This window comes from Dromiciops gliroides, chromosome 6, assembly GCF_019393635.1.
Source record: "Dromiciops gliroides isolate mDroGli1 chromosome 6, mDroGli1.pri, whole genome shotgun sequence".
NCBI lineage: Eukaryota > Metazoa > Chordata > Mammalia > Microbiotheria > Microbiotheriidae > Dromiciops > Dromiciops gliroides.
This window is the reverse complement of record NC_057866.1, coordinates 141,844,569-141,864,592: the sequence shown is the minus strand read 5'-3', so window position 1 is coordinate 141,864,592 and position 20,024 is coordinate 141,844,569. Positions and strand designations below refer to the sequence as shown.

The window sequence follows — 20,024 nt, the reverse complement described above, 5'->3', positions numbered from 1 at the left end:
AGAGATAATTTCTTGATAAGGGAAACTTCAAAAGTGGCACTAAGTCAAGCATAAAATTGAGAGAACAATTGAAGAAGAAGAGAGATGTTGGGGATTGGAAGGGTAGGCCAAGTTATAACAAGAAATCATGAGGGGCAGTTGGGTGGCACAGTGGATAGAGCACTGGCCCTGGAGTCAGGAGTACCTGAGTTCAAATCCGGTCTCAGACACTTAACACTTACTAGCGGTGTGACCCTGGGCAAGTCGCTTAACCCTAATTGCCTCACAAAAAAAAAAAAAAAAGAAAGAAATCACAGAAGTATAATGAACTTGAGGGGGGAGCCAATAGGAAAACATGAGAAGGTTGAAGATTTTCAAGAATATAAGTGAGATTAAGTAGTAAGAGGAAAAGAAAATTTTGTTTTATAGAATGCTATATTAAGGAATTGGGAACATTTAGTACAGAGGATAGGGCAAGATGGCAGAAGACTTTTGTAATAGCTTTTAGCATATATACATATATACATATACACATACATATACATGCATACATATCTGCATGAATGCTCACATATATACATATATAGTATAATATATATATTATATATACATATGTGTACATAGTATATTCAATAAAGGGCTAAAGATTAGGTATGTTTATCATCTTCTAAAAATATAAATGAAAGACAATTGTTTTATATATATCCCCCTTTAAGACATTCAAGAATGTGAAGGTAAGGCAAATAAGCTTGTAAATCAGCATGGGAGGGGTCACAAAACATCAAAGCAAGCTTGCCAAATAAGAGTCAAGAAAGCCTGAAAAAAGAAATATCATGGGATATTAAATTTAGACAGGGGAGAGGGTTAAGCAGCCAACTCCTTAATTTAATAAATTAGGAAACTAACGTCTAGGGAGGTTAAATTGACTAAGGGGCAAGCTGGTAGTAAATAGCAGAGCTGAGATTTGAAACGCAACCTTTAAAGGTCACTGCATCTTCCCCTACATCAGTAAAAAATACTAGAATGGTGATTAAGGTGAATAGAGGTTAAAGGATTCTTTAAATTGCTAGGAGTGGGGTGGGGGACACTAGATGCCATAAAGAAATGAAAAAATGAAAATGGGCATACAGTGCAAACTAATTGAGTAGGATATTTACCACTTTCTTGATATTTTCCCTAAATGGACTGAGCAATCTTCCTCAACAGTGAATCTTTCTATTCTTCTCTAATTAGGGTCATAATTATTCTGCTAAATACACAAGGCTGCAGGATATCAGGCTTTGTCAGGCACTTGGTCTAATTCCCCACACCGGTGTTTTCTCCCAGTAAGCATTAAAAAGAAGAAAAAAAACCTATTATAAATCATACCAAATCACATTTTGTTTTCCTGTGTTCTGATGAAATGAACAGGTGGTTGTGCTATAACAAACATCCAAGAGCTTTGTATAGTGATTTCCATGAATTTTTTCTGTTCTATGCTTTGTTCTGGAAATTGTCATTTACAAATTTGGGGATGTTCCTAACTTCAAGGTTTCTATAGGCTTCAGGTGCTCCAGTTTGACCAAGAATGTTTGTCAAATTCAATGATGTCAAGAGCAAACAACCACAAACTTAAGATTTTCTTGCTATTTGATTATACAACTATTGATATATTTTTGTTTTTCAATGAATATATAATAATAATTAATAATGATACTGAAAAGGGACAACTACTCTGTTCTTATCTCCTAGAGTTCTTTAGATCTAATGATATATTTAGTCTGCTACTTCTATTTCTACACTGCTCATATAATATTCAACCTGCTGATGCTTGTTTCATTTTTTAAATGGGAATTTTTGATTCTACGAAATAAACAATGAGGAGCAGAAAGACAAAAATCATAATATTATAGACCTGGAAATTGAAGGATCTACAGAGGACATCTAGTCTAACCCTCTCATTTTACAGGTAAGAAAACTGACTTGTTCAATGTTTATTATCAGAGGTGGAATTTGAGCACAGAAATTCAGACTCTGGAACCAGTAATCATTCCATTGTACCTAGATGTCTCTCACAACACATATCCAAACACAAATACACACAACAACCACCAGGGGAAAAAAAGGTAAGGGGCAGAGCCAAGATGATAGAGAGAAGCCAGGAAGTTGCCTGAGCTCTCCAGAGTTTCCTTCAGAAACAACATTAAATGAAGCCTCTAAATGGAATCAGCAGCTACAGAACCTACAAAAAGACAGAAATCTCCAACTTGAGATTAATTAGACGTCAGGAAAGGTCTGTCTCACTTGAACAAAAGGGGAGTTCATCACAACTGCACATTTCAGAGGGTGTCTTGGCAAGTCAGCAGGAGGCTCTTGGCCAAAGCATAGATTAGCAGCTGAGGCCCCTTGGTCCTGCTTCAGCAGGCTGGTGGTGCAGCACACTAGTTGTGAGAACCAGAACTCCCCAACTCGATTTGAGAGGGCAAACTGACAGCTAGAGAACCTCCCCACCCCCACAGGACAGGGATGACTAGGCCAAGCCATCCAAGCACAGGGAGCAAGCCCAGGTTGGTTAGGAAGGCAGAAGCCACAGAGGCCTCAGAGAAGAAAGCCAGTAACCAGGCCTCTATCCCCCAGCAAAACAGTAGCCCCTATTCCCCAGGAGCAGACCTCAACTTTAATAATCAAAAAATAGGCTAAATATGAGCAAGAAACAGGAAAAGACCCTTATAATTGAGAGTTTCTATGGCAACAGGGGAGACCAAAACAACAACTCAGATTAGGACAATACCATCAAAATGCCTACATGGGAAGCCTCAAGTGGGAAAATGCATTGGTCTCAAGACCAAAAAGCCTTACTGGAAGAGCTCAAAAAGGATTTTAAAAATCAAATAAGAGAGGCAGAAGAAAAACTGGGAAAAGAAAATGAGAGAAATGAGAATTATGCAAGAAAATTATGAAAAAGACTCAACAGATTTGAAAAAGCACAAAAATTGGAAGAAAACAATTCCTTAAAAAATACAATTGTTCACATGGGTGTGTGTGTGGGGGTGAATTGGACAAGTAGAAAAGGAAGAGTAAAAGCTTACAGAAGAAAATAATGACTTAAAAATTAGAACTGACCAGATGGAAGTTAATGACTCCATGAGACACCAGAAATCAATCTAACAGTATCAAAAAAAAAAAAAGAAAGGGAAATAAATAGCAGAAAAGATTACATCACATGTTCAAATATTTTAGCTCACATGACTTTATTTAAAGTGCATACTATATGTACTAAATCTGATGCTAATGATTATTATTCCATGGGCCTAGATTTGGGAAATATCTATATTCGATACATCATCTCTTTCTTACTGATCTTATATATTGGTAGTTGTATCTGTAGGTTTTATTTATTTTTCTTTTCAGTTTACAAATTGCCTCCTTCTAAATGTTAACATGACCTTGAGTTTACTTATGGCTCCTCTGTTTTATCCAATATATCACTAAGTCCTCTCTGAAATTATTTTAAAATTTTCTCATAATTTAATCTAATCCAACCCACCTACCATGTTCCAAGCACTGTGCTAAACTCTAGGGATACAATTAATAAAAAATAAAAGTCCTTGCCCTCAAGAAACTTATAATCTAATGGGAAAGGAGAGACAACACAGGAGGTAGGGAACTAAGAAAGCCAAGACTAGGGGGTACAAAATATGAAGGCATCTTGTTCCAAGGAGCTGAAACCAGACAGAACAGTAGATGCAAGGGAGAGTTAGTGAAGAGTACAGTCTCTGCCTCTATAACAAAAGGCATTGAGGAGAGTTTGGTACTTCACCTTCCACATCTTTATTCTCAGGGAGGAGAAACTGAGGGAGGTGGTGTGATTTAAGACTTAAATTAGAAGCATGGTGATGAGATTAGAAGTGATGAGTTTAACCTGAGAGGAGCACCTTGTTCCCTGAAGTTGAACCCAGGCAGAGCAGCAAATGAAAGATAGAATGAACTCAATAATCCAATCATTTAAATAGTGAATTCAATAAACATTTATTGTGTCCACTAAAGGCAATAAAGAAATGCATAACCAAAAAAGATAACTGAGGGATGACTGATTGTGTGCATGCACCATTGGTGTACACATGATGTCAGGAGAGCTGGAGGAAAATCCTCATTAAATTGGCTGAGCCCCTTGTAAGTGAACTTATGAGAAGAGGCCAAGAGTGATATAGCATGAGCAAGAATGGAAGATCATCATTGAAAGGAATGATCAAAACAATGAGATCACATTTCTATTTGAATATAGGCAAAGTACAAGACTGGAGAATGGTGAAACAAAGAATAAAATAAATTATCACAGTTGCTACCGTCAAGAAGTTTCCAATCTACTATAAAGAGGATACAACATGAACACAGAAAAAAGTATAATAAAGGTGATAAGTAAAAAGGAGAGATTTAGAATAAGTGCAGGAGATGAGAAAGAAAGGATTTTATAATCCCCTAATTAAATATATATTTTGGATAATTAAATGGACACAAAATAATCAGATGGATGATGTAAGGAAGTAGGATATTCCAGACATCAGGAGCAATCTTCAAGGATGCACAGAAATAGGAAATAAAATATAAAGTTCTGAAGACAGCTAGTAAGTCAGTTGACTACAATAAGGACTGTATAAAAGGAAGCAATACAAAATAAGCCTAGAAAGGTAGGTTGAAGGAAATTATTAGGGTCCTAAAATGCAAGATTAAAAATTATACCTTGTTTCCAGAGACAATAAGGAGTCACTGATGATTACTGAGTTGGAAGGGGATGTAGAAAGGGAGAAGGGAAGATTGACTATTAAAAATGAAATGTGTGAAGATTATTTTGGCACTTTTGCAAAGGCTGGATTAAAGAATGTAGACATGAGGCTGAGAGAACAATTCTGAGTCTATTCTGTTACAATAATCCAGGTAAATGGTAAAAATTACCTGAACTAAGGTAGTGGCTGAGTACAGAAAAGAGAATGAATAAGGGAGAACTTTTGAACATAAAAGCATTAGAGCTTGATTACTAATTGGAGGTAGATATAGTGAGGGAGAGTGATAAATTAGAGATAATCTATGACATTTTAGACTGGGTGGCCTGGAAGGCAGGTGGTGTCCTCAGTAGAGATCAGAACACCTGGAGAATAAAGAAATTTCAGCAAAGAGATATGATAATTTCAGCTTTGGGCATTTTGATTTCAAGGCACCATTAGAACATGGAAGCAAACATAATCAGGAGACAGCTGGAGATGCAAACACAGAACTGGGGTTCAAGAGAGAATAGGGACTGCTTATGCAGATTTGAGAATCATCTACAAAGCAGGCATATTTAAAATATGCTAACCTATAAAAAGTATGGAGAAACAGAGAATGAGAGAGAGAGAGAGCGCCAATGTCAGAGCCTTGGGTGGACTATATGTTAAGAAAAGAGAAGAAGAAATAGTGGGTAGATAGTTTGAGAGAGAATAATGCGAAAATGCAATGTGATTGAAGCCAAGGAAAGAACAAGAAAAAAAATGTATGGAATGATCAATGGTTTTAAAAGTTGATGAAAGGCCAAAGAAAATGAGTATGAAGAAGTCATTGGCTTTAACAATCAAGGTCTTGTAAGCATCTGTTGAGATACTAGTTATAATGGTAGGTTTATAAGCATGATTGTAATAGGTGCTGGAGGTTTGGAGACAAGTGTAGACAATCTTTTTTATCAATGAGTCACCAATCACAAATCTATTATATGTGGTTCCTGTGAAAGGTAGGATGAGAGGATACAGGACACTGGTAGGTCAAATGAAAGGTTGGTGGTAGTAGTGGGGTGTGTGTGTGTGGAGGGTGTGTTTGTGTGTGTGTGTCTGTGTCTGTGTGTGTCTCTCTATGTGTGGTATAGTTGTTGTTTGGGAAATAGGCCCTGCCTAAAAATAGTTGTAGGTAATGGGGAAGATGCCAGGAAATATAGAAGAATTGAAATAGGTAACATACTCAGAGAAGAAAAGATGGGAGGGGTTCAAGGAACCAAACAGAGAGATTAGCCATGGTAATAAAAAGGGCTATCTCATCTTTTAAATAAGAGTAGAAGAAAGAGTAGAAGAAGATGTAGACAGGTTTTGACGTATAGGAAAAGGAATTGAAATAGATTATGATAAAGGGTCTTGGTTTTCTAAATTGTGTTTATATATTCTATCCCCAAAACTTGTGCTGAGTATAGCAATTGAAAATGTTTCTGTATTTCCATCCATATGTTGGAATTTTCACAAGTCTTGAATTTCACACACTAGGAAGCCAGGCTCATCAAATATGTCCATATGCTAAAAATTTCCTTATTGAGTCAGAGAGCTTTAAAAACCAATAACAAGTCTATCCTGGAGGTGAACTAATTCTAACACAATTGATGAATTTGCTAATAGTTTTTAACTTCCAAGAATGTTTTCCAGGATTTGGCCTCCAGCAGTAACATATGCAGGCCTATGCTTGAAGATTCTGTTGGGCTCTGGGTAGGAGTTAGAATATTTCAAAGGAGCAATGCGCTTTTCATCACTAACTTTCCACAGCATGTTGGAAGGCAAGGAACCATAAAAGCAGCAATTTCCATGTATACTTTCTGTCCACAAAGCACATAAACCATGAAATAAATAAATAAATTACAGAAAGAAAACAGAGGTATTATTGGATCATAGATTCATAGCTAAAAGGGATCTTAAAGGCCATCTAGTCCAACCCTCTCATTTTATAAAATAGGAAACTGAAGTCCAAGGTAAGTGACTTACCCAGTGTTCCATATTTAGCAGTGGTCAAAGGTCAGGCTACTAACTTCAGAAACAGTGACATTTCTACTCGATGACACTGGCTCTCTAAACATGAGACCCAACACGTGGACATCAAGATTTCTTCCAGTAACTGGAATAGCATGTGATATTTAGGTCTAATGCACTTGATTTTGAGTATAAGCAACAACAGATAAAATTCATACCTTAGAACCTTAGAGTTTACAATACACTTTCTCTGACAACTCCAAGACAACAACAACTTATGTAGGTTTTAAGGTTTACAAAGCACTTTACATATATCATTTCATTTGATCCTCACAATCACCCCATGAAATAGGTGTCATTATAATTCATAACCTCATTTTGTAAATGGGGAATATAAGAATATAGAGTTTAAGTGGCTACTTGGGGTCATAAAATTCATAAGTATCTAAAGCAGAATTCCAACCGAGATCTTCCCAACTCTATGGTCAACATTAGTGAAAGGAATTTTCACCCATGAACTTTCTTATAGGTGGGAAATAATGGATACATTTCCTTCCCTCTCCCTGGGAACTTCCAGTGATAACATTTAATCTTTTAATGTCTGAATAAAAACAAATACTTGATCCCTGTTCTCTTAAAGCTTTCAATTTCTGAGAGGACTATTGCATACTCATATAATTATATTTTTGATCTACTGTAATGTAATCTTCCTAAATCACAGATCTGACTCTTCCATCTATGCCTCTGTTGCCTCTAGGATAAAATATCCAACTACCAATCTTCACATTCAAGGTTTTCCTTAATATGGTTCCAACCTACCAGGATTCATAGCTACTTTGCAAACTCAATGTTCCATCTCTTGCAAAAACTATTACCTATGCTTTGAAGAAAATCTCTCCAAACCCCCAATTCTCTAAATCCTACCTTTCTCTAAGGCTTAGTCCTAGATGTGGTCTCCTTTGTGGAGCTTGCTTGATTCACTCAATTGTTGGTGCTCTTTCCCACTTCAAAGCAAAGTCTAATGGGGAAGACAACATGCAAACTATGTACAAACAAAATGTATGCAGGATCATATGAAAGCAGTCATAGAAGAAAGACAGCATTAAAGGGGAATGAATGGGCAAGGATTCTCGTAGAAGGTGGAATTTTATGTGACACTTGAAGGAAGCCAGGATGTACAAATTAGGTTGAGAGAGAATTCCAGGTACAGAGAACAGTGACCAGTGAAAATAGTCAGGAGATAGAGTGTCCTAAGCAAGGAAAAGCAAGGGAAGCAGTGTCGCTGAATCTTAAAATGTATCATCAAGAGTAAAGTGAAATAAAACAGGCAAAGTATGAGTCAGGTTATTAAAGGCTTTAAAAGCCCAATAGCATTTTAAATTTAATTCTGGAGGCCTTGCGTCATTACTTTCTTCAAGAAAATATTTGGAAGATGTTGGACATGGAAGGCAACAAAGGATATCTCTCTCTCTCTCTCTCTCTCTCTCTCTCTCTCTCTCTCTCTATCGCTGTCTCACACGCGCACACACACACACACACACACACACACACACACACACACACACACACACACACACACACACCAAGGATTAAATTTTTGTGTATAGGATATAATGGTCTACTTGTATATTAATTGAATGAGAATCACAATGTATACAAAAGGCTAAGTAGAGCAAAAGCCAAAATCCATCTTAGATCAAAAGAATTGACTGAAAAAAACACTTAGAAGAGTTGCAACAGTTTTAATCTAACTTAATAAAAGGAGAAACAAATGCTATGAAATGTACCCACCAATTTAAAAGCACCGAGTGACGATTTTACAAGATGAAGCTACAAAACAAAACAACAACAACAACAACAACAAAAAAAAAAAACAATAAACACCTCACACAGGCTATAAATATCATCCAAAGTGATGCAGAGGACATTAGTAACTACCAATCCATATGCTTACTTTCTTATTTTTGAAAGAGATTTATGAAAACAATTAATATTGTGCCAAGGGTATACTTGATTACAATCTGAGCAGGGATTAACTACACTTATATATAAACTCTTTTTTATAGCATAGAACACCTCTTCAGTCATATAATTGATTGATTGAAAGATCCAACCTGATTGATTGAAAGATCCAACTATGATTGCTATTTTTTTAAGTAATTTAGTAAATGTACCCCTTAATCATTCTCCTCTAAGAAAGAGGCTCTTTTGCATTTGTCATGATTATGCAAGATTACTTGATAATGCAACCACAGAGATAATCCTGTTCAATGAAACATTGATCTCCAATGTCATAAAAATTCAAGAAGAGATTATTATCCATATTGTTTGTGAGAATTTAGAAATGAACACAAACATCAGCTGCCATCAAAGTTCATTATTAAAAACTTAAGTCAAACTAATTTTCATCCCTTTCTCTAAAAATAATTATCTTCATCATCATTCCAAATTAATTTCTAATCTTCTCTCTCCTTATCTACTGATTTCTTCCCTCCAGCTACATATAAACATGCCTATGTCCCTCCCTTCCTTAAAAACAAATGAAGGGGGTAGCTAGGTGGTACATTGGATAAAGAGCCAGCCCTGGATTCAGGAGGACCTGAGTTCAAATCCGGCCTCAGACAACCTGGGCAAGTCACTTAACCCTCACTGCCCTGCAAAACAAAACAAAACAAAAATGAAAGCCTTCCTTGATCTGGCTTTCATCTACTTTCTCTTCTACTTCTTGGGTACACATCTTGACATATCCATCTATATTGGATGTCTCCAATTCTCTCCTCTCACTTCTGGTTTTTATTTTAATTTTATGGAAGTATTTTGTTTTTACATTACATACATTTACAGATTGCTTCCTCTTTGTAAGGGTTCTCCTCTAACAAGTTAAAATAGTTGAGCAAAACTAATAGTACAATGACCTCATCAGAGAGTGAATATAGCAATTCATGTTTATAGTACCCCATCTGTTTTTTTAATTAACAAAAAATCTACTTTTTCTGCTTTCCATTCCTACCCATTAAAATAAAAGAAGAACAAAATTATTATAACAAATGTCTCATTCTACTCCCTAAGTCTTTCATAGTTCTGTAAGACACCATGTTTCCTTAGTCCTCTGAAATCATGAATGGTCATAGTTCTTAAGGCTCACTTTTAAACTTTCTGCAATCTGAATTCTGACTTCATTGTTCAAATAAAATTCCCTACTTTCAGCATAAATTATTGCCAATCTCTTCCTTAATTGACAAATTTAATGGCCTTTTCTAAGTCTTCCCTTTTTTTAAACCTTTTTTTGGCCTTAGACATTGGTGATTATCATCATGTGCTCAATATGTTATCCCTTTTTCTTACATTTTTGTGACAGTATTCTTTCCTTATGCCTCCCATATTTTTGACAGTCCCTTTTCATTCTTTTTTTTAGGATTTCACCTAAGTCATACCGACTTACATTGGATATTACCCAAAATTCTAATCTGTATCTTCTTTTCTCCTTCTATACAAAGTTGAGTGATCTTAAATTAAATTAGTATGATTGTCATCTCTTTCATAGAAAGTGATTCCCAGATCTAGATGTCCACCCCTAGTTTCTATCCTAAACTCAATTTCCACATAAGCAATTACTTTTGAACATACAAAACTGTATGTTCCATATGAATCCCACATACAACTTACTCAAAATGGAATTTATTATCTTTATCCCCAAACCCTTACCTCTTCCCAATTTTTCTATTGATGTTGAGAGCAAAATCATCCTCCCTTTTACCCAGATTCATAACCTAAATGTAATCCTTACCTCTTTACTTACAGTTACCTGATATATTGACACTATTGTCAAATCTTTCATTGCTACCTTCACATGTTTCATATACATCCCTTTTTCTCTACTCACACAACTATCATTCTAGTACAACCCCTTATTAAGTCATGTCAATATCTTTATAATAGATCTCCCTAATTAAAATCTCTCTACTCAGATGCTAAAATGATTTTTCTAAGGCCCAATTATGACCATGTTACTCCCCTACTGAAAAGAAAAAAAAAAACTTCCAGTGTCTCCTTATTACCTCCAAGATATGTTTGTCATAAAAAGTCTTTCATAATCTGCCCCCTTATTATCTTTCTAATGTTTTTATACTTTATCCCCTTCTACATACTTGATAATCTAGCTACATTGGCCCACTTGTTCCTTACATATAACACTCCTCCCTATCCTTTTTAATGGATGTCTCCCATGCCTGGTATGCTATGCCCCATGATCTTTGAGTCTTAAATTCCTTGGATTCCTTTAAACCTTATAGGAAATTGTAACATTATGCCAGAGGCCTTTTATAGTATCTTTTTTTTTTTTTGCTGGGCAATGGGGGTTAAGTGACTTGCCCAGGGTCACACAGCTAGTAAGTGTTAGGTGTCTGAGGCCGGATTTGAACTCAGGTACTCCTGAATCCAGGGCCAGTGCTTTATCCACCGTGTCACCTAGCTGCCCCCCTTTTATAGTATCTTGCTCTTCATATCCTTTTTCCTAGTACATTTCCTCTGAGATTATCCCCCCCCATATATAGATATATGTATACATATATATTTGAATAGATATAAATATATACATAGACATATCTATCTATATATTCTATGTATACATAGAGAACATATAGTATTATAGATATGTATATACATAACAGTATATGTATCTATAGAGAGAGTTTGCATGCATAGATATAGGGAGAGACAGAGACAGAGAAAGAGTGCCATTTTGTTGTCTCCTTCATTAGAATGTGAGGTCCCTGATGTCAGGGACAATGTCTTTGTATTTCTTTGTATCTTCTTCTCTTAACTCAACAAAAAGTAAGAGTTTAATAAATGTTTGGTGATTCACTGTCAATGAGTGGAGACCATTAATGGTGTGCCCAAGTTCAAGCAACAAGGATGGGCATGATGAAAGATTTAAAAAATATGTTCTAAAAAGAATGCTTTGGAGAAGTGAAAACAACTTTGCAAAAAAAGAAAAAAAAGAGTTGGGTAGAAAGAAATCATAGCAGTTGTTAAGCTTTTCTAGGCTTATCATATAAAAATAAATTAATTGTGTCATATTGTATTCCAAAGATCATAACTAGGACCTATGGGTAAAATTAAAATGTAGCAGATTTCAGCTCTATTAAAGGAAATGTTTTATGACTATAATAGAAACCATGTCACAGTGGATAAATTCATGGACTTGAAGTTACAAATATCAGCATTCAAATCCTGCCTTTCACAACTTCTAGATTTGTGACCATGGAAACTTCCCTGAGACTCATACGACTCTCAAAGGCTTATTCATTAAAAGATAGAAAGCCTGTGATCTGCATAAGAGGTGGGGAGTTTTTAGACTGACATAATCATCTTCAAACTCTTAACATAAAATTTTAATATAATGAATTGACCTATCATAATGATATATCAATATAATAAATGGGCCTCTGACAGGAAGCATTCAAGTGGAGATTGAATGACCTGTCAGGAATAACTTATGTGGGATTTTTACATTTGAAGCAAGGTTGAAATGATTTCCTCTTGGGGCCCTTGAACTCTAACATTCTAGGGCTCCAGTGACTTCTCAATTGCTTTTTTATTTTTTATTTTTTTTTATTTAGTGGGTTTTCCTCCTAGTGTGCCCTGTCTCCTTCATTTTATTGTCATTTCCTTTAGGAAAGCATAAGTAATCCTCCTTTATGGAATAATAAGAGATTAGGGCATGATGGTATTTCAAGTTTTTAAAATAGCCAGAATTGACTGACATGAAAAGTTTTCTATCACTAATTGTAACAAATATATGTAAAGAAACTTTTCCCAAAACAAAGCTGAAAGAACTTTTTTTCCCCACAAATAAACAAGATTGGAATTTTTTTTTTTCTTAAATGCATACATTTTGCAAATTACATTCCTGGGCTATAAGATTATCATCTTAACTTGGACATTTTAGTGGTTGCTGAACCAAAATGAAGCTGTTATTTTTTTTCCTGAGGAGTGTTTAATATTATTTCCATATAAAATCAGAAATGAAACTCAATCGCATATTCTAATTAAGTCTTTGCTGATAATCAGTCCATTATTACATCACTATTCTTGGTTGACTTAAGCTTTTGGTTGTACCATCTGTTATAGAAGTAGATTAGAAACAAAAGGAACAATGCTTCATTTGTGACTATTAACTAGGTGTTTAATACATATAAGGCATTTTATAAATCCAAATTTGAATAACCTTGCTTCCTTGACACAGACACAAAGTCTGCAATATGTGAGCATGGAAATGAGTAAAGGGAATGAAAATGGTCCTGTAAAAACCCAAAATTAAAATAATGAGCAACCAATGGCTTTTGTTATATTTTTTTTTTCAGTGCAAGAAACATTTATTTTATTTTTTCCAGTTATATGTAAGGGTAGTTTTCAACACTCATTTCCATAAGATTTAGAGTTCCTAATTTTTCCCCCTCTCTCCCTTTCCTCCCCCCTCCACAAGACATCAATCAATCAGATATAGGTTATATATGTACAATCCAGAAGTGCTCTTCTTATCAGTTCTTTCTATGGGCATGGATAGTGTGCTTTGGAATTAGTCCCTTGAGATTGTCTTGGATCAATTTATTGTTGAAAGTAGCTAAGTCATCCCCTATTGCTCATTGAACAATGAACTGTCACTATGGACAATGTCCTCACAGTTCTGCTCACTTCACTATACATTAGTCTTTCTAGGTTTTTCTGGTATCTTCCTGTTTGTCATTTCCTATAGCACAATACCATTCCACTACAATCATATACCACAGCTTCTTCAGTCATTCCACAATTGATGGACATTCCTTTAATTCCCAATTCTTAGCCACCACAAAGAGTGGTTATAAAATTTTTTGTACATTTTTCCCCCTTTTCTCTGTGGTGTCTAAAATCTAACAGTTATGACTAAAATCTAATGTGTGGTTACCTTAAATTAGAAACATATAGCACAAGTATCTAGGCATTAAGCATTTATTAAAGTATACCAGGTATTAGTAAAAACAGAACACGTGGAGTTCAGAAAGTTAGGAGATCTGTCTACTCTGCCTGTCACTCCTGCCACCATGACTTTGTCCCTGCAACCAAAGAGAAAGTTTCCCTTTTGGAGTGGAAGCTTCCTGCAGGACAGTTAGAGGGGTGGTCCCCACATATAGCTCCAAGATAATTGGCTGATAGAATTGATTGACATGACTGACAGGTGATTCTATGAATAGTGACAACTTCCAGACATCAAGCCAAGAAACATGTTTGCTGGGGGGGGGGGGGGGCTGGTTCTTATATCTCTTTTTCATGATTACTATTGTTAACTGTTTCCCTCCATCCTATTGCCTTCCCATGATATTTTACTCTATTATCTATCTTTGTTTACCCTATCCCTCTTCAAAAGGGATCTGGTTCTGTATGTCCCCTCCCCCAATCTGCCCTCCCTTCTTTTGCCCCTCTCTCTTTATCACCTTCTCTTCCTATTTTCCTGCAGGGTTAGAGAGATTACTCCACCCAATTGAGTGTTTATGTTATTCCCTCCTTGAGCCAATTCTGATAACATTGAGGTCTTTGAGCCAATTCTGATGAGTATTAGGCTTATTTACTGCCTAGATTAAACAGATTACTCTACCCAATTGGGCTTGTGTGTTAATCCCTTTTTGAGGCAACTCTGATGAGATTAAGGTCTTTGTGTCTATTCTGATGAGTGGAAAATTCATTTACTGGCCTGCTCCTCCCCCATCTCTTCACCCACTCCATAAATACTTTCTTTCATATGGGATTTTACCCCATGCTACTTCTGCCCTTCCCCCTCCCCCAGTGCATTCTCCTTACCCCTCAATTTTACCCTAAGGATATCATCATGGGTCAGCTAGGTGACACATAGGACAAAGCATGCACCCTGGACTCAGGGGGACCCCAGCCAAAACCTGGCCTCATACATAAGACAGTCACCTACTGCATGACCCCAGGTACATCCCCCAACTCCAATTTTTTATGGTTCTCTAGGGTCTTGTATTTGAAAGTAAAATTTTCCATTCAGTTCAGGTATTTTCATCATGAATACCTGAAAGCCCTCTTTTTCATTCAAGTCCCATTTTTTTCTTCTGAAAGATTATACACAGTTTTGCTGGATATGTGATTCTTGGTTGTTATCCCAATTCCTTTGCCCTCTGGAATATCATATTCCATGCCCTACTGTCCTTTAATGTAGAAGCTGCTAGATCTTGTGCTATCCTGACTACGACTCCAGAGAACTTAAATTCTTTCTTTTTTGCAGCTTGCAATATTTTCTCCTTGACCTGGGAGCTCTGGAATTTTGCTATAATATTCCTGGGAGTTTTCCTTTTGGGATTTCTTTCTGGAGGTGATTGGTGGATTCGTTCAATTTCTATTTTGCCTTCTGCTTCTAGAATATCAGGGCAATTTTACCTGACAAGTTCTTGGAGGATGATTTCTAACCTCTTTCCTTGATCATGGTTTTCAGGTAGACTAATAATTGTCAAATTATCTCTCCTGTACCTATTTTCCAGGTCAGGAGTTTTTCCAAGAAGATATTTCACATTGCCCTCTATTTTTTTTATTCATTTGGATTTTCTTTATTGTGTCTTCGTTTCTCATAAAGTCACTAGCTTCCATTTGTTCAATCCTAATTGTTAGGCAATTATGTTCATTGGAGAACTTTTGTACCTCCTTTTCCATTTGGCCAATTTGGCTTTTCAAGCTGTTAACTTTTTTCTCATGTATTTCCTGCATCACCATCATTTCTCTTTCCATTTTTTCTCTACCTCTCTAACTTTATCTTCAAAGTCCTTTTTGAGGGCCACTATGTCCTGAAACCAGTTCATATTTTTCTTGGACGCTTTAGGTATAGGGGTCTTGATGTTGACATCTTCCTCTGAGGGTGCACCTCGGTCTTCCTTGTAACTAAAGAAATTTTCTATGGTACTCACCTTTCTCTGTCTGCTCATCTTGACTTTCTTTTACTTGACTATTAGCTCCTTAAAGTAAGGCACTGTTTCCAGGCAACATTATTCCAAGCTTCAGAAGGTCCCAGGTGATATCATTTAAGGAGGAGCAGGTTCTTCACTTGCCTGGCCTGTTCCCTGGTCTGTAGATAACCCCAGACCTACTTGATAATCAACCAGCTTTGTGTGCTGTGGTTGTCCACTCCAATGAGCCTGTGCCCCTCTCCCACCTCAGCCACTGCTACTCAAGCTTACCTCCTGGTTCCAATCAGGGGTGAAAAATCCAAATTCTGCCTCAATACCAGCTTAGATCCCAGTAATCTACCCCCCCCCACCAAGGGCTCAGCACTCTCACCAAACTGTGAGCTTAGTTCCAGTTGACACTGGTGCTGCAGCTGATTCAGAGTCTCTGGGGGTCTCTTTCTCTGGTAAGGCCTTCATGGGACCAGATCTGTGCCAGGGTGACTGTGGGGTTGGGCTCCACTCCTGTCTCAGCACATCAGCTCCCTCCTGACCTTCCAAGCCATCCTTGGTTGGAAGGTGATCTCAGCACATTCTTCTGTGGATTTTGCTGCTCCAGGAATTGTCCTATGGCATCATTTGGATGTTTTTGGGAGTGATTGTGTCATGAGTTCGAGTGCTCACTGCCTTTCCTCTGCCATCCAGATCTGATGATTCTCAAATATATCAATCCTTTTTATATATTTTAAACAAATAAATGTTATTGCTATATTTTATTTTTATACAAACTACATTTTCCTTCCCCACTTTTCAGAGAATCATCTCATAAAAAATAAAAGAACAGAAATTTATGTGATAATTTTATTATATATTTAAAATGAGTAGCAATTTGAACATAAAAGACTTGCAGTTTTACATGAAATCATCTTATTTTTATCCTACTGTGTTGTGGAAATATTTGTTTTATTTCATAAATTAGAAATAAAATGAATAAAGGGGGCAGCTAGGTGGTGCAGTAAATAAAGCACCAGCCCTGGATTCAGGAGGTCCTGACTTCAAATCTGGCATCACTAGCTGTGTGACCTTGGGCAAGTCACTCATTGCCTTGAAAAAAATTTAAAAAAATCCAAAAAGTAAAATAAATAAAAATTTTAAATAAGAAAAATAAAGAAAAAGTTAGCAAAACATGTCAATTGTTTGACAAATTGAAAAAAAATTGATATTATATTAAGGTAACATACTTTGAAATGATAATTTAGAGGACTCAAAACTAAACAAGATTGTGTGGGAGGAGTGACTAAGCCAGGTATATGTGCATGATGGAGGGAATTTAAAGACAAATTTTATTATGCAAAGACTGTGTCTCTAATGACATGGGTTAATTATATGAAATGAAACCACAGGTCCAGACCTGCTATCTATCTTTCACATATTCTCTCTCCCCCAACTATTTATTAAATTCCTCATAATAAATTAAAGGTAGAATAAAAATCAATAGTTCAATAAATGAACCATACTTCAATTAGCTGGACATTCAAAAAGGTGGACTTTGCATATGGCACTCCACACCAGTAGTCCTTTATTTATAAAAACCCTGTCTCTCACTCTTACTAGCTGTGTAACTATGGAAAAATGACAAAATTTATGTGTTTTACTCAATGCCCTAGAAGTCATCTTCAAAGTCATAAGATAATTGATCTAGAACTAGAAATTAACTTAGATGTCATTTAATTCAATACTCCTTATTGCCCACATGGTCACAATCATTTTGGATTCTTTGATTTCTCAACCATGCCCACAGGAACCACATCACTGGGAAATCTCACCATGATATAAGATCCAACCAGCTTTGGCACTCACACTTCTTCAGTATCCTCTGTTTCTCTGATTGGAGCGTGCGGTCCTGAAGGAGAAAGGACAGGAACACACATCATATTTCCTACCCCACTGCTCTCATGTTGAACTTCTTTAACTTCACCACCCTTCCCTTAGAAGGATGCCTACCTCACTTCCCCATGTTCCCTGCTCCTTTTCAGTTTTCTTTTATGTATCCTTGATTGGCTGAAATATAGTGTGTCTGGAGAGGAATGTGTAATCAGCCTGGAAAGATGCACTCTATGTTAGTGGATGGAATTTCCACATCAAGAGTTCCCAGAAATTCAGGTCATTGAACCTCCCCATGTTCTTGTCTGTCTTTCAGCAGTTACAATAATATGTTCATATTCATTCTGTAGTAACAAGAACATAGACTTTATGGGTAAGCACATTTGAGTATGGAAGGTATTTTCCTTCCCAGGGTAATACCAGCATTTGGGAACATAAAAATACTAGAAATGCAGTTCTACATATGCACTGCACTACTGTAAGCTCTAATTTTCATATATATATATACAATGAGTGACTACTAGCAACCCTTCTATCATCAAATATAGAAAGCACTATTTTTACTATTTTCTTATATCACCTGTATTTTCCAGTATTTTCCTTTCCTCCCTTAGACATTTTATAACATAAAAAGGGGAGAGAAAGAGTAAACAGTTCAGCAAAACCAAATTTCACACATTGTATGTAGCACTCTATGCCCATAGTCCTTAATTTCTGCAAATAAGAGAGAGATTCATTCTTCTATTAATTTGGGGGTCATAATTTTGGTCATAATATCAATGAATTCAATTTCTAATGTTTGTTGGTTTTCCATTCATGTTGTAATAATTGTGTATATTGTTTCCTGATTCTGCTCACTCTTCATCAGTTTATATATCTTCCTATGCTTCTCTGAATTCTTCATCTTCATCATTTCTTATAGAAGAGTACTATTTCATCATATGCTTTCCCCACAAAGTGTATAGTCATTCAATGTATAGGCATCCACTTTCCACTTGTTTGTTATTACCCTAAAAATGTGTTATAGTAAATATGAAGTTGCTAATATGCAATAGGAATAAGTATCAATGAGGACACAAAGAAAATTTAGCTGTTCCTCTTCTGGAGTTTCCATTTTACTGGATCCTTTTTGAGAATCTTGACCACATCCCACTGGTGGCTCTAACTTCAATCTGCCATTCTATTGGTCTCATGCAAAGTAGCACCTACCATCACCACAGCTTGAGGATAACCTTATTAGGCACCAGAGAGAGAAACAAGAGTCCCAAATCCCAAGACTCCTGGCACCTTATTTCCCTGCTTAGGCAAGATTGTGTAAGAGTAGTTTAATTTTCTTCATCTGCCTCTGCAGCTCTCAAGTAACTCTGGTCCTCCAGTGGGATGGTAAATTAAGAGGCATTTTGTTTGTATTGTTAGTCACTCAATAGAAGCAGTCACAGAGAAATGTTTTATTATGGAAAGGAAGGACTCTTTTTAATATGGCTCTTAGGAGGCTGGGTTTTAATGATGCTTAACACAATGTTTTAAACCACACGCCCCAGCTACATGTTATTTCTTGTTAAATGCTGGTTATTAAACAGCAGGCTGGCTCCGGCTTGCCTGCTGAGGGTAGTTAGGGTTGGCTGATACATCTCTGACAATCTGAATAGTTGATGGAGTGGCAACTGCCATTCGCCTTTAAAAGATTTTATGTCCTAACATCTGCACAGAACACCAGTATGCACAATTACCCTGTGTTCTCGCCCACAATTTGGGAACAGTTAAAGTCCCCAAACCCAGCCCCAAGTCTCCCTTTCTTCTAGAATTCCATGTTCTCATTCAAAATCACACTGGAACCTTTTTCCAATCCACTCCAGCCCCCTCCAACAACACTTAACCTAGTGATCTCTCCTGTACAGTAAATATCCACTCAAACCAGCAGACCAGGAGAATGAGCCTGTGAAACATAATAATATGCCTGATGGAGAGATTTAAGTCAAAAAGGAATAAATGGTTGAAGCTCATGCCATTGTTTTTTTGTTTGTTTGTTTTTTTGTTTTGTTTTGTTTTGTTTTTGCGGGGCAATGGGGGTTAAGTGACTTGCCCAGGGTCACACAGCTAGTGTGTATTAAGTGTCTGAGGCTGGATTTGAATTCAGGTACTCCTGAATCCAGGGCCAGCACTTTAACCACTGCACCATCTAGCTGCCCCCATGCCATTGTTTTTTAAACCAAACAAACTCTAAACATTTCAGATAGAAAAGCAAATATAACAATAGACTCTTTTCACACACATAATCTCCTCAATGCTATGTCATTTTGGTTAAAAATATAAAGGAATGTTAGAGAGATTGTCTTTAGACTATTGGGAATATTCAAAAAACAATGACAAGTTCAAATAACCATTAGGAGAATGCTGCCATATATTATGCCCAGTGCTCCTTGGTTCTGATGTTTAGAATACGACAAAAGAGTAGCATTGATATAGGAGAGAAGGAGGAAGAAGAGGAGTAGGAGGA

At 36.5% G+C, this 20,024-nt stretch overlaps 1 long non-coding RNA gene across 1 annotated transcript in view; it reads right to left on the bottom strand.

Annotated features, from left to right (window-relative positions):
• Positions 1 to 20,024, bottom strand: part of LOC122730478 — a 387,036-nt gene that overhangs the window by 217,887 nt on the left and 149,125 nt on the right. The window contains exon 2 of the long non-coding RNA XR_006353510.1: positions 17,470 to 17,546. This is a non-coding gene — a long non-coding RNA (uncharacterized LOC122730478). The remainder of the gene's footprint in view (positions 1 to 17,469; positions 17,547 to 20,024) is intronic.